We start from the raw sequence: 17036 nt of genomic DNA, 5'->3' as shown, positions 1-17036 counted from the left end.
TTCTTTAAAAATATTAAATTAGGGTTACGTCTCTTTATATACGATGTTTCAATCCCATAATGGTTGAAAATCACATTCTAAATCTCTCCTTGTTCAATTATAAACATTCCTATATTATGACATTGATTGTAAACTCTGGAAGAAATACCTATTCCCATATAATAAGTCAACAAGGACAATCTCATTGCAAAGGTGGCAACGACTGAGATTTTATCACGAAGAACTACGTAAAAACAATATACCAATGTTCGCCACAAATATAACTACTATATTTACTGCATATTAATTTCAAGAAAATAAAGTAACTCTTTGGTACTTATCTTGCGATCACTGACGTTGGACGACTGGCTTTGGCTTCGATGTTGTCATCTTAGGACTGCGTAGAATGATTCCATCCTCCGTTACGTCACCATCAGGTTGCAGTTTTGGGAACCGGGATAGTAGAAACAGCTGGGCGGTCTTCGTCGGACAGTCGGCTCCATCTCCGATTTAGCCTCTCATGTTGTAGCCGTCAGTCATATGTGAAAGAAACATTTCAAAAATAGGGATTAATTTCTCGTCCATCACTCTTGAGAATGAGTATCTAGTTTGTATCTATGATTCAGGTTATTAAGACAGTGACTCAAGGTTAATTCTTTGCGGTAGTTTAACAGGGGAAATTTTATCAAGTTAGCTTTCTAAAAATTCCTTTTGCCCAGCTAATCAACCTATACTGTGTTAAACTCGACTTGATTTCTCGTACGGCCTTCAGACTATACTCCGACTACTGTTCGGGTATTTTCCAACTTGCTCTGATTTTCCGTCATGATATTCGTTCAAATATATGTGATATTCAAATATTCCTTCGCTTTGCAGGTTCTTCAGCCGGTAATAACTGCAATATCTCCCTCCTTCTTTATGCGAGGATTAATTTTTCTTCTCGTAGATAAATTTACGTCGTTTTGCGTAACAGATTTTTTTATTGTTCACCTACTTCTTCTTTTTTAACAATTTTAAAAACCTTCTATTATTTTATCACGGCCGCATGGATCCTTTATAACTTTCCGCCTCAGTCCGTGATCTAGGCATACTTAATTCATTAAGTATTGCCGTCACGTGCATGGCCTTCTTGATTATATCCAAACCAAACCAAACCCCATGGCACTACAGCCCTTGAAGGGCCATGGCCTACCAAGCGACCGCTGCTCAGCCCGAAGGCCTGCAGATTACGAGGTGTCGTGGGGTCAGCACGACGAATCCTCTCGGCCGTTATTCTTGGTTTTCTAGACCGGGGCCGCTATCTCACCGTCAGATAGCTCCTCAATTCTAATCACGTAGGCTGAGTGGACCTCGAACCAGCCCTCAGGTCCAGGTAAAAATCCCTGACCTGGCCGGGAATCGAACCCGGGGCCTCCGGGTGAGAGGCAGGCACGCTACCCCTACACCACGGGGCCGGCTCTTGATTATATACGTTCGTATAATATATACACTCCGAAATCACGGCCTATTTCACTTAATATATGCGTTCTTTTCTGGTGTATGGCCCAATTACGTAATCTTCGCGATCTCATTACCGTGCATGGCAATCTTTTAATGTCGTATGACAACCTTTATTCCGTTATCAGGACGATGAAAACGGTACAGTACTGAGGCAATCCCATTCGCGCCCACTGTCGACATATGTCGACGTCAGCCATAAATTAATTCAGAATGAAGGAAGCGTCATCCTCTTGAGTGTATATGGAATGATATTTTATACACAGCCACGGGATAAGGCGCGTTACCTACTGTTTCTTGTTTTCGTGCTGTGCAGTAAGTATCGATAATGAACTGTAAACAATGCACCTCAAACATATTCTTCCGGTTTACCGATATAAGATCAACAATATTCAGATATTAACGTCGACAAATGTCGACAGTGGGCACATATGGGTTAAAGTGAATACCAGCAACGGGCGACATGTCCGTGCTATCACCCAAGTGAATATTAGATCCACATCATTGTGAGAGTCTTTACATGGTCTATTGACATTACACTGTTGAATATTAGAACACAAGAACAATCACATATTCAAATCGAGCACTTGGGTGTTCACATATAGTTTCAAACAACTCGGAGAAATTTGAGTTGCATTTCCTACAATCTTCATTGTTAACCTTGGTTTCGAATTTAAGAACACGAGTATTTTAACTGTTGAGTACGGTAAACAACATACAATGAACCTTACTTATTTACAGTGAAAAGAAAAACTCTGACCTTACGGATATGAATATTCCCGGGCTTAATTCCCAAATTATATATTTAAAATACAACAAGTTTCACTAATCTACTCTGAGATTCATCTTAGAGTGGCCGACTACATTGAACGTGACACGAGAAATAAATATACACAGAATTAAAAATATTTTATAAACTGATATATGGATACTACTCAATTATAACCTATTCCCCAAACAATAAAATAACATGATCATCAAAGGATTTTTCACGAAGTCTAAATGAAATAAAACACTTATTATCAACAAATTAAAAAAATCATATTTACACTGTTATCACTCCTGGAAAAGAAAACATCATCACATTTCACATAAATAGTGGCTGCATTTTGTTTACCATCATCCGCCGTTTGTGTGCCTAACTCCTCTTGTCACGTCCAAGGTACGAACGGGAGTCCATCCGTTCTCCCATGTCGGGGATCCTGGAAAAATCAAACCTTTCTATTGTTTCTTCAGCTATATCAATTAAATGTCCCTATATTAAATCGACCTAGCCTTTTGATAATGTGGTAATCCAGTAAATTATAACGTTTTACTAGCACAAGAACAGAGGGCTCCAGTTAACTCCACTTCCTTGACGAAAACAGCCAGGCAACTCCTTTTCAGCTGGCCTGATTTTACGCAAACAAACGAGCTCCAGCCACCCAGGTCGCTGGCCATAAATACTGCGTGTCATTCACCCTCTCACGGGCTCCACTCTTTTTAAAGACCAACGTTAATATGTTGAAATGCCTATTCAATGGGCCATTTTATTCACGCAGTAAAACTGAAGCATTTCTAACCATGCTCAAATCAGCTCTGGCATTATTCATCCAATAAATCTCTCAACATTTGGGCCGCCATATCGCTTCACTTTCTCTCACATTACAGAAGTCCGTGGTTCAGTCCTCATGCCCCTCATTGTAGAATTACCACAATCTGCAAGCTAGCAAGCTAGAGTTTACTACTATCTCAGACACAAATAAAATATATACTAATAACAGTGTACCAGACGTGAATTTATACTACCTACATTAAATCGGTATTTAATATCTGACCTAGACCATTAATTTAAATAAAATAATAATAGCAAATTATATTTAAACAAACACAAACAAACAACGTTTCCTATTACATGGTCCTAGCTAGTGTTGGTGGGGTGGACATTTGTACCTCGGTGATGTAAGTGCTTCACACACATATGATTGCAGCCAGGCCTTACTTTATCACGCAGCAAGGACTACTACATTACATTAAAATTGAGTACCTCGTCTATCCCAATTTATCTTGTTCACAGGATATTTGGCAAAGATCTTAGCATCATCTTAACCTGACTTCTTTCATATAGTCTTTCCAACAGAAAGGCTCCTTTCCTTACCTCGACATAATTCACTACTTTCTCCCCCCCTTTTCTCGAACAGTACTCGTTAAACAAAGATACCATGCCCATGCAATAGACATAACTAGGCGGGAAATTCATACTCTATTCCTCACTTGCTTCCTTCCCAGACAGCTTCAAATGATTAAAATGAAAGGGAAACTACAGACCACTCTAAGCGAACTACTTTAATTATTCAATATAAAATCATCCTACCCTATTCCTACATTTTGATATGATTTATCTACATGGAATATTAATATCATAAAAATCATAGTTTTGTACTCAACAGTGCTGGTCATCCGTCATCCAAGCCCATGGAGGGGCTCCCCTGAAGCTCTTACTCCATAATGCTGACGTGTGGGGTCCCTGGTTCAAGACGTCCCGTGACGATTCTGCAATAATCAATGGCGTTGGAGTTTGAACACTGAAATGACACTGTTTACACTGTTTTCACCAATGTTTCCTCTTCATACGTCACAAGCAAGTTTTCCTTTCCTCTCACCAAAATGAAGGTTATGTATATGATACCCTGGTACAGGACGCAGCTAGCCTATCTTATTCTGGCACATGCAATTCTGAGCTCACAGTTTCATTATCGGAATAGTTTGATACTCCGCCTTACTCTGATATGGGGTACTTGTACTTGTTATAGCGCTCTGTCGTGTGCGCTTTGTTCTGCGCGCTTCTAAAATTATGCCGTTATGAAGCCCGATAAAGCTTTCTGGAATTTATTTATGTGATAAAACACTCTTTATTCGTGCTACCTCTATTCATGCGTCTACCTTCACACAGTTTCAAACATATACTACAATTAATCGGCTCTCTGTCTCCACTACGGGATACTAATCGAAAAGTAGCATTCTACGTCCGATTAACGGCAATTCATAGCTTCACAGTTCTCGGTACGAAATTACAACGTAACTCACGTATTTTCGTGTTGCGTCGCGATCAAACCATCAACGCGCACATCATTTATAGTACAAAGAGAGGGAAAATCAGACCACCAACCGGCCGTGTGGTCACGCCATAGACTGCTCGCAGACTGACGTCAACCCTCACAAGTGCAAGCATATATGCGCTAACATAGAGTGGGGGATGCTTCGAAGACTTCTCCCTACCACAATTTTCAGATTTCCAGATCCACAAGACTTACGAATCTCAGCGATGCTGCAGATTGTGCGGCCATCTACTCCGAAATACGAGATATGATGCGGAGGGCGAAATGATCAGTGGCTTTATCATAATTTGCCCGTCAAAATCAGGAGTGGGGTAGGGAATCCCCGTTTCACAGCTCGCGTCATGACGCTAAAGCCTCTTACGTAACATTATTAAGACGTCATTTTGGAACTGATATAATTTTACTATGTTTTATAATTTTGTCGATGATCCAAAATTCCAGCTGTTTCTTCGCCATGTGCTTTGAGCTTAATTTCAGCGTTATTATATCGAAAACACCTTCAAAATCACCTCCTCACGTTGGCACTACTGTGAGTCGGCATTTGTTTTCGAGGCAGTCTCAACAAAAATTGTATTCTTCTTCGCTTGCTTCCTCCACAAGCGCTCAGTTCGGTGGTTTTATAAGCCATCATCTGGGTGTGTTAGGCGCCGATCTGGCGAGAACTTCTTGCGCAACATGATGCAACCGCTAGCATCCTCACAAAGGAAGCTTCCAAACTACTTCTTTCCCAAATATATAATTTGAAATAATTATTCACTGTGTCGATACGGTCACAAAATGTATGAGTATGAAATTTATTAGATATTGTTGTTTCTTATATGAGCAATGACAGTTTGACTTATCTAGTGCTTTCAGGACGAGCTGACAGGTCAGATTGTTTTTCAAAAGTAGTTTGATGATATTTGAATGATGTCAGTAGTTTCCAGATGTGCTGTAAGGTAATATTTCTGTTTTACATGTCTTTTGCATCTATTTTAATGACTGCATGCTTCAAGGCATACCATTATAAGTAGGGAATTGTTGAAGAATTGATGTTTATATCACGTACTGGCTGTAGTACCTGTCACAGATTGTGAGCGGCTTGACGTGACTTACTCGCATCCTTGCTCTGTGCGTTATTGCTGATCTTAATTTGATCTCTTCCTTCTGACATAAAGGAAGCCCAGTATCAGGTTAATATTAACCCTTATCCCTCATCTCTCAGGTGAGCCCCGACATTACGATATTCCCTTTCCGGTCGCATATCGTGCGAGGCTCCACACAATATTCTATTGACCACTGCTTGTCTGCCATCTCTTAGCCGACAAAATACACTATGCTATATTGTACTGCCATCTTTTAGTTCAGTGTGGTACTTTGTAAACTCCACATACTATTTGACAATCAGACAAAAATCTGTTATTTAGATGGCAGTGAAACAGTCTGCTGTGTTCAGTCCAATGACGGACCCAAAGTCTGGAGCGATAGCAAACAAACATGGTCGCCATGTGCTCTCCTGGTCATATACAGTGTACTGTTCGATGTTGTATATGTCAGGTAATTGTACAAAACCACAGTATTTTCACAACTCTACTCCTTCCTTGTACCCTAAAGAATATATCTAATGTCATTTGATGTTGCCTCCAAGTCAACTGGCGATGGTCGGCTTGTGTAACATAACACGACATGTAGGTGATGCTGATGGCAGTTATAAATAAACAGGTCCCGACTTCAAGAAATTGCTGTTTCTGGCTACAAACCAACACAAGTTATGAAACCAGAGACTGAATTAGAATTTTTCATTTGGATTTTACCGGTAATTTGTTCAGTGAAATTAGTAGTGAAACCAATTTATATGCGATAGTAATAGTAATAATAATAATAAAAGTGTAAAATAATTTGTCTTGAATTGTATGTATTGCTTTTATTTGTTCCAGCATAGTTTGCTGTTTATAGGCCTAAATACATCATTTAAGAGCAAGTGCTGGCTCTAAAACCATGATAGATGAATGCATGTCATATAAGATAGTAATTCGCATTTAAAATGCGAGTAGTAGAGACAACACAGAGAACTTTAATTTGAAGGTTATGAATTAGAAAAGTACTGACAGGTGTATGAATGCTTTAAAACGTTGCTTTAATGATCTCCATAGTAATTCTCTTAAAAGCTTATAGTGCTAGTTACTGGCTCTTAGATTTATACTTTCACATGACTGCCCTGATACTTCCCTTATTTTTTACTGCATCGGAAAAAAGTATAGAACAAAAGTTTGCCATGAGTTATTTTCGGGTAAAACCAACCATAAGAGAGATACATCTAATTTTATCCTTTAGGCCCCTTCTGAAGCACCATCTCCTGGTGGAATTTTTAGACAACATATAGCTAAGATCCTACTTGAACTTTTTTGAAACATAAACACCAGGTATCTTTAAAATTCACCCATTTATTTTCTCGTACTACTGTAACAGGTGCAGACAGATAAATATTGAACTGAACTCTACATAGGTCACTATAATGATGTCAGTATTCTTATCAGAATAGAATATTAACTGGCTAGAATGTCACACTTTAAAGCAATGCTGACACATCCTATGCTCAGTCAAATGAAAATCACTTTTCACAAGAAGTACTACGCTGGCGTTCTAACAGTGCCAAGTTCCAGAGCTGAAATAACTAGTCCGCAAACAGCTGTGAACACTCCTTTGCCATTTTATGCTAAGTGAGCACACTGCTCATTCCAATCAGTGCCTCAGAGCAGGGACCAAATAGGTGGAATACCATGATGACCAGTGTGTTACGCACCAGTAATTTTCAGAACAATTATGAATCAGGGGAATGGCAAGGTAAATAAAGAACGTTATCTAACTCCCCAGCTACTTCACACCAGTATTCAGACAGGCTATTTTACTTGGGATGTAGGCGTATTCCCATCTGTCGGAGATGAGTGGAGCAGAAGAGACAAAGACATCACAACAAACAATAATCAATGTAATGTTACTGTTGATTATGAATTTCTGTGTAACTTTATGTATAGCCTAACAATATTTAATCATAATGTAGAGTTTAATAGGACATTAGTATCATTACGGTATAGTGATTGTTTCTTATTAGTGTCTCAATTAGTGTCGTAATATATTTGTGTTGGATCAATCATTGGCATATAGAGGACATCTCAACAGAACATCTGCAAAAGTTAAAACAAGTATTAACATCCTACATAAGCTCTCAGGAACAGCTGGGGTACAATTGCGTCTACCTTGAGAACAACAGCTCTTACTTCAGTTTAACCAGCAGTTGAATTTTGACGTCCAGTGTTGCTTAATAGTGCTCACATGAAGGAAATTGACACTGTGTTGAATGACACGATGAGGACTTTATCAGGAACCATACAGTCCACACCTTTGGAATGGCTACCAGTACTTTAAAATATTCCTCCCACTCATCTAAGGAGACAAATGGCATTGAAAAGAGTTACGCCAAAAAATTATCTCCTGCCAATACATCAGGACTGCTCACATCAATGCTTCAGGTTAAATTCAAGTAAACCATCATAAGTAGTAGGTGAGAGACTGATCCAGAAACAATTTAACCCACTAATGCCCACCGTATGATATATCATACGCAAAACGTGCTTTCCAAATTGCGTTATATCTAAGTCACCGTGACTGTTTTGCAATTTTTAAAGGCATCATTTAAAGCATCAGGGATGCAAATGATGTTTCCTACCTAATGGCGTTGTTGTTTCCCTCCTGTTACAACGATAGTTGGCAAGAGAGTGCGGGTAGCGCAGCAGGCTGACAAAAATGATGCGCCGGTGAGTATTTATAATTATTGTGGACTTAAACTATGAAAAATTAATCATATTTCAGTATATTTGTTACGGGAATAGTATGAGGATTTGACCTCGTATGATAGTTACTATCTTCACTAATTGAGATGGCATTCAAACACAACTATCTTTTAACGTATGAAATATCATACGCTGGGCATTCGCAAGATGAAATTTTTCAATTTCAGATAAAATACAATAACAGGTAGGGAGGCCATTCTGAACACTCTAGACAGCTTAGAAAATGGTGATTGTGATGATGACCCGTTTTCGGAAGCAGATGAAATAGGATTAGTGCTTACGGGAGCTGTTGGTGGCAATGACAGTGATCAAGACGATGGGCCTAGTGAATATGATGATTGTGCTACAGCTTGGGATGTAGGGAAGGGTGTACTTAGACAGGAAATTGAGGTCAGAGATTAAAGAAAACTCTGTGTGGCTTAGAAGAGTGACTTGCTATATGCATTTCTGAAAATTCAGAGAGAGTATTACTGCAGCTGATGAGAATCAAGTACCACTACAGAAGGCTCCTACAATTACAGAATCCATTTATGTACCTTCCGAATGGAATAAATCCAGGAATCCACAAAAGAAAGTAAGAAAAGTAAGAAATTGGGTAAACAAGGAGCTTAAGAAGTCAGTAAAGTTTACAAAGAGAGATGTGCCAGAACCATCATGCGTTCAAGAGTGGAGTGTCAGTAAGTTCACTCCAGTGCTTTGTTCAGTTCCATATGATGAAGTGATTACTAAATGGTGATGGAGAGAATCATGAAAACAAACAATACAATGTTTTCTGTGGTTACTGTTACTAATAAGTTCCTGTTGTATTACAAAAACAACAGTAGGCTTCAAAATTTGCTTCAGATCACGCTAACACATCATATGATAGGTGGGAAGTAGGGAGTTTCCCCACGAGTATTCCTTGCCCCAGAAGGTTCTGAATTATTTAAATTCCATCTATAAGATTATTCTGTTTTTAGTTTTAATTTATGTTGCAATCAATTATTTTTGTTCTTAGTAAATCATAAATATGCTTGGTGTAATATGTTATCTCCTACTGCCCAGCGTATGATATATCATACGCCCAAAAAATGGTCCTTAAAATGGGAATATTCAGATTTTTTAAGTATTCTTGCTTCAAGGGTCAGTTATAAATGTAATGTTAAAAAAACCTCGAAAAAAATATTTTCTGGGCATTAATGGGTTAATATGGTGCAATATGTGGTTTTCTTCAAACCCAGATAAATTAGGCATATCCCTTGGGATGTCGTGCGAGGCAATGTAATGTCAGTCATTGCATGCGGTGGAAGAGACCGTAAGAATTAAATATTCTTGTATTACAATTTGCTATTTATTTTTGTTATCTTGCTATACTTTTTGTTTATTCTCTATTTTCAACATTAAAAATACATATATTTATTTACATTTAAATAGTGCTTTAAAATAATACAATAACTAATGTTACGTTCTACTTTAAAACACACATCAAAATACAGTGAAATGGGAAGAACATAGACTCACAGAATTCACAAAAGTAAACTGATAAAAAAGTATAGTACAATGTACTAGTAATTTACAACTAAACTGAGGTTAAGTTAAATGAAGAATCCCACCTTCTAACACTTGTTTGTTTTTTGCTGCTAGTCTATGTAATTATGTAACACAATCCTGCTTAAAATCGAGTTACATTATTTAAAAAGTACATGTTTCATTCCGAATGTGGAACTTCTTAAGCTAGAAAAGTTACGTAATCGGCATAAACGAAGTATTCGAGTCTGAGATTAATATGACATAAGGGATCTTCTTTGTTCAGAAGCTGGAGAAGTATGTAGTTTTAATATTTTGATGACAGGCAAAAAAATGTGAAATTTTTAAATACAATGATCGGGGGAAACTCCTAAAGAATAACCGAAGGTGAGGTTGATTTTTTATTTTAAAGATTTAAGATGTTGAAAGGAGTCTGTAATGAAGGAAATGAAAATTTGTTTTAGAAAAGGAAGTAAAGGAAAACCTTGTAAATATACTGTGGTGAAACGTCTAAGGAACAGTGAAAATGCTTGCCTCCCATTCATTTACAACTATTAGTAAAAGTATGTGTAAAAAATGTTACAGCGATATAAACAAGGTAATGGTAAGAGCAACATTTTTTCACTTTAAAGGCTACAACTGATAGAAGGATAACAGCACTTAGAGTTACTGTTCAGTAAAGGCAAGTTATTTATCAATCTTCATTATATTCGTAAGCTGACTGTGTCCTTAGATAATAAAACTGTCATCATCATCTTCATCTTCATCTGCAGTTCCCATACTGCAGGCTTGACGAGTGAAGACAGTCTGCTCCCGGCATATGTACAGCACACGAAGTCTTCCTCTTTCTGTTTCTTCTTCTCTCACAGAAGGCTCATCTCCCAGAGTTTTGGTTATTCCTCTCAGGCCTTTCCTTTTCTGTTACTGTCCCAAGAAGCGATACTGGAAGTAATCGTGGCATGGCTGTTTTCAGTGTCTTCAAAAATGGATGATGGTTTACGTCAATTTTGTTTTGTAGAATTATGAAACTGTTGATGCCATCTACGTTGAGGAGAGTGTAAAACAATGTCCATTGTTTTTTCTTAATAAGATGCTTTCAATTTATCAACGATATCCTCTTCCCCTTTGATTAGGTTGTAAAAAGTCACTATTTCAGGTTTATCTGCCTCAGCCGATTCCTCATCAATGTCATTACTGTTGTATATAGTTGATAACAACACTACATTATTTGTATAGGGAACAAACAAAAATAACGTAGAAACATTTCCAAAGTTGCTCACTTCTGGTCTGATTTTTGTTTGAACAAAGATGGGAGGTATTTCCCGTTTGTTTTTCTTTGTTGTTCCAACCAGAGTAAGTCTGTGGTTGGCCAGAAGACAGTGAGCTAATGGTGCTGACCTATACCAATTGTCCGTTGTTATATTACGGCCAGTGCCAGAAATCGGATGTACTTGTCTCTTGACTACATCTTTACAACTGTTGCTCACATTGTAGGGTCCATCAGGTTGTTTCCCTGTACATACCTCCATATTGTACGTATAGAAGGTCCTCGCATCTGAAAGTGCAAATACTTAGAAATCATATTTTGATGGCTCATTTCCTATATATTGATGAAAAGGGCATCTGCCTTTCATCTGTGTTTATGAATTCGCTCAATGAGTAATATGATTTGCATTGTTCGACGAATTCCTCCCACACCTCCCGAAAGGCTATGAAATTGTCAGATTTCTGACAATCTACGCTGCTTGTGAAATTGTCATACCTCAAAGCAGTCGATTGGAATTGAAACCTTCTGAGACTCATAGTTGTGTGAAAAATCTCAACACCTGTACCATCGCAAGCCCATAAATATTTTAGATTTGTGTGGGACGACTTCTGAAATTCTGCTAGGTAGAGCAATCCTATTACTGCCTTCTCGTCTAGATGCTTTGTGTCTGGGGCATCTCGAGGCCTTTGGTAATTTTCTCGTCTCATTCCAATCCATAAATTTGTGTAACATGCACTTTTGTCTAGCACATCTTCAGGGAATAATAACTGGCATGATTCAATGGGAGATGTTATGTTATGAGCTAAATTTAATGGGCCAGGCAAGTGCGATACTGTATTATGTCTTCTGGCTCATCCCTTACACCTAGTGCAGTGAATGTCCCACTTAGTAATCTTGTCCTTTCCAGTGTATTGAGGTATTGTTATGTTTTCTGGTAGAACCCTGTTCTCTCATGCATTGATATTTTCATCTTCAGTATCTGTACAACCTTCAGTATCTGTATAGTGATCACTTTCTTCAAGAAAATCGTCAACGTCTTCTTCTTCTTCTAAAATATTACATGCCTCTTCTGTATCATTCACATTATCATCACAGAGCCTCTTCCTTGCACTAACTTGTAGTTTTTATAATGTTTCATTATGTTTCTCCTCCTTTCCCACACTATCAATCAATTTGTTTATCCTGTCAACTTCTTGAGGATCCATTTTCACTCATATAACACAGAAACAGTAAAACAATATGTGTAAACTAATTTTTGCACGTCCAGAATTAGAACTAAATTTAACAAACGGCAGTAGTCGCCCGTGGTTGAAAGCACTGCATACTCACATAAACATCCACAGGGGCAACAGAATAGCAACTAGAGAGCGCTACGTGGCTTTAAACACTAGGGGAAGTTTGCACGGTAGATGTAGTGGAAGGAGAAATCTGTCCTATAACAATCCTATACAGAGAAACGAAAGAAGAATGCGTGCAGTCGAAAAGACTGCTGTGCGACATCCCGAGGGTTAATCCTAGATCCAGTTAACCATCGACCTGCTTTCAACCCACCCAGAAAAGTATGGAGATCATTAAATCGAATAAGAATCCAGATGTCAGTACTAGAAGCATAAGTGGGAGCTTACTGTAACTGTGCTGACATGCACTAGACTCTCCATCATATTTCTATGGATTTCCCATTCTGAAAGTTCAGTGGAACAATGCAGGACTTCCATGAGGCCACTGATGAAGCTGTAGAATGGTTAAGCTGTTTCGTAGCCTACATCATATTGTTCATGACAAATTTACTCGTTTTCAGTCAGTGAAAACTTCTTTGTTAAGAGGTGAATATATCATCTGTTGCATAGTACTGACTCCACATTTCTTTTCCCATTAATACCTTTCATAGTGTACCTGTAGATGGCAGGCAGTCCTTTATTCCCCTTCACTCTTGCTTGCTTGTTGTTTAGAAGGAGCCTAACATCGAGGTCATTGGCCCATTCCCCTTCACTATGGAAGGATTCCTTTCAACAGTCTCTAGGAAATATGATTTGATTAGCCAAAGTAGTTTACAGGAAACAGTTATAACATTCTCTGTGGTGGTTAAGTCTTTCACAGATTTCAGATTTGACATGACAGTGAAAGAATAAAAAGATTTTACATTTCATTTAATGCATAGAGGAAGTGTAATAAGATGCTTCCATGCTAATTCAGTTAATGTTTTAATACTGCTAATTGAATTTAATATTTCAAAGAAATTAAATGACTAGCTACTTCTGATAATGTTGTCTTCAACTTCTGATCAGGGCAATCTGATTCTTGTTCTCAGCCAGTCTGAAAACTGTGGAAGTGCTGTTCTACACCATCCTCTTAGGGTTTATAGCTAAGCTATTCTCCTTCTTTCTGTACTTCTCCTTCATTCAGTTTTACATAGTATCAGCTGAATGAGTCTGTTTTTCAGTCTTTCTAAGACAGATAACAAGATATTTCTTTTTTTTAGCCACAAAGCTAAATTTCATTTACTTGTATCCATTTGTTCTGCATGACCTGGTAGTTTCAGAGATGGGCAAGCACTTAACTTTAGTGTATTCCTTATCGATAATCCTATCAAACTATTTTGCAAGTTGTCTTCATAATCAGAGGAAGGAAAACGTTTGCCGCATACATATGCATTTTTACAATTAACAGACTCCAATTGTTTACATTTAGTGAACCAAACTTTTCAAGTCACAGGATCCTTTGGAAACCTGTGATAAAATGTTACTGTTCCCAGATATTTTTTTGTCTTTGGAGGATAAATTTTACTCCTAGTTACCACACAACAACCCATTCTATCTCTTAGAACGAATTAATGACAGCAACACTGCTACGTGAAACTCATCTACAAGCACGAGATTACAAAACTTCAGCACATGAAGGGACAGTGTTCAATCAGAACTGGTGATGAACAGAACAGAATAGAGGCAGCCACAATGCAGCTGTGCTTGCATGAATGAAACAGGCCAGCCCTTACTATATGGCCCTGGGCACGGCCAACTGGATCCCTCGCTGCGCTCCTTATACCGGCCTTGACAATCGCTTGTGAAGCCCAGCATAAAGCTGTAATTGGAAAGTTTCAGCATAATGCCGCTGAAGCACTGGCCTACTACCCACTGACAGGAAGCTCTATACAGCAAATTGCCGCATTTCCAGTTTTATTTACACTGACTGACAGAGCAAATGCAACACCAAGAAGGAGTGGTCAGAACTTTATGCCAATTGCAGGGTAGACTGACGTCACTGAGGTATGCTCATGATGTGAAATGCGCCGCTGTGCTGCGCACGTAGCGAACGATAAATGGGACACGGCGTTGGCGAATGGCCCATTTCGTACCGTGATTTCTCAGCCGACAGTCATTGTAGAACGTGTTGTCGTGTGCCACAGGACACGTGTATAGCTAAGAATGCCAGGCCGCCGTCAACGGAGGCATTTCCAGCAGACAGACGACTTTACGAGGGGTATGGTGATCGGGCTGAGAAGGGCAGGTTGGTCGCTTCGTCTAATCGCAGCCGATACCCATAGGGATGTGTCCGCGGTGCAGCGCCTGTGGCGAAGATGGTTGGCGCAGGGACATGTGGCACGTGCGAGGGGTCCAGGCGCAGCCCGAGTGACGTCAGCACGCGAGGATCGGCGCATCCGCCGCCAAGCGGTGGCAGCCCCGCACGCCACGTCAACCGCCATTCTTCAGCATGTGCAAGACACCCTGGCTGTTCCAATATCGACCAGAACAATTTCCCGTCGATTGGTTGAAGGAGGCCTGCACTCCCGGCGTCCGCTCAGAAGACTACCATTGACTCCACAGCATAGACGTGCACGCCTGGCATGGTGCCGGGCTAGAGCGACTTGGATGAGGGAATGGCGGAACGTCGTGTTCTCCGATGAGTCACGCTTCTGTTCTGTCAGTGATAGTCACCGCAGACGAGTGTGGCGTCGGCGTGGAGAAAGGTCAAATCCGGCAGTAACTGTGGAGCGCCCTACCGCTAGACAACGCGGCATCATGGTTTGGGGCGCTATTGCGTATGATTCCACGTCACCACTAGTGCGTATTCAAGGCACGTTAAATGCCCACCGCTACGTGCAGCATGTGCTGCGGCCGGTGGCACCCCCATACCTTCAGGGGCTGCCCAATGCTCTGTTTCAGCAGGATAATGCCCGCCCACACACTGCTCGCATCTCCCAACAGGCTCTACGAGGTGTACAGATGCTTCCGTGGCCAGCGTACTCTCCGGATCTCTCACCAATCGAACACGTGTGGGATCTCATTGGACGCCGTTTGCAAACTCTGCCCCAGCCTCGTACGGACGACCAACTGTGGCAAATGGTTGACGGAGAATGGAGAACCATCCTTCAGGACACCATCCGCACTCTTATTGACTCTGTACCTCGACGTGTTTCTGCGTGCATCGCCGCTCGTGGTGGTCCTACATCCTACTGAGTCGATGCCGTGCGCATTGTGTAACCTGCATATCGGTTTGAAATAAACATCAATTATTCGTCCGTGTCGTCTCTGTTTTTTCCCCAACTTTCATCCCTTTCGAACCACTCCTTCTTGGTGTTGCATTTGCTCTGTCAGTCAGTGTACTTTCCATAGAGATTATCATTATTTCTACCGCAAATAGGTCGGCCGCCAGCACCACGTGTCAAGCTGTGTAACTACTCCGATTACAGTGAGAGGACCTGATTGTCAAGGCCGGTGAGGAGCTAGCTAGAGCGACGCATCAAGTCGGCCGTGCTCTGGGTTAAGGGCAAATTACTCATTTTAAAATATTTGTGAATATATGTTCTTGAATATCTTGAGTATTGTAAAAACTTTTCTTTAAACACTGATAATGTTTTTCTTCTATGAAAGTTGTTTGTCTATGATAGCATCAATACTTTTGACTTCTTCCTGGCATATTTCCCAGTTTATTCAGCTGGGCTCTTCATGTAGATTTTGTGTAGGTTTTTGACTGGATATCTTTTATTTTACCTATGCGGAGGGTTGTAATCATTATTGCATCATTTGTAGTGCTGTGTCTTGTATGTAGGCAAAGATATGTATATTAATTCAAACAAAACACTCCACTCGGAGCCACCGGATTTTTACCATACTGAGGTAAAAATTCCTCCCTAGCTCGAAATAAAACCTGGGGCCTTTAGATATGAAGCCAGTAGTCTGACTATTAAAATGTGAAGATCTTTAACTGATTCACTGTAATTAATTGTGGTATTTTATATGTCTATGATCCATGAATGAAGTTGTGGGTAAGATATTATTACTGCTCTCATTATGTACTATTACAGATTACACTCTGTTATGTTTTGATGGGGGTGTAACAAAACTCAACGCCAAAATTACAGGAATAGTTTTGTCATAAATGGAGCAAAAAAGGGGTATCGCAACATTAGTCCAGAAAAACATAACCGCAGATTTATCGTACCTTCGTCCACCATGCTCTCCGGGACGTGTATCTTTGGGGACTCGTAAAGTTTGTCTTGTATTCGACTGCTGTTGAAGTTGAACCAACTCGTGTGCACATTCTCGGAGCTTTCTGATAGTAAGCATTATTCGAGACATATTTGATTGTGTTTTGCAGGATAGGTCTCATTCAACTTTTGGTGTTATTTGTGAATTCTGTGTTCCAGCTGGCATTATCGAGGTTGTAACAGTGCCACACTACTGGAGTTTCAGATTACACAAACATAACACTTAACTTCATAACTATGCACTTCTAGAGCCATGTTTTCTTATGTTCAGTGCATTCCCATTTATAGGAATCCGTTCCTTAAGGTTTGCTGTATAGTTTCATTCAACTTGTAGATCCCAATTTCAATCTTATGTACACTGTACTTTTATATTT

At 39.7% G+C, this 17036-nt stretch overlaps 1 protein-coding gene across 2 annotated transcripts in view; it reads left to right on the top strand.

Annotated features, from left to right (window-relative positions):
• LOC136885766 (zinc finger protein 211) overlaps window positions 1–17036 on the top strand; it is a 196595-nt gene that overhangs the window by 26448 nt on the left and 153111 nt on the right. The gene's annotated exons all lie outside the window — the stretch shown is intronic.

This window comes from Anabrus simplex, chromosome 14 (assembly GCF_040414725.1).
Source record: "Anabrus simplex isolate iqAnaSimp1 chromosome 14, ASM4041472v1, whole genome shotgun sequence".
NCBI classification, from domain to species: Eukaryota; Metazoa; Arthropoda; class Insecta; order Orthoptera; family Tettigoniidae; genus Anabrus; species Anabrus simplex.
Note: the sequence above shows the minus strand (reverse complement) of the source record. Positions and strands in the feature narration are given on the sequence as shown.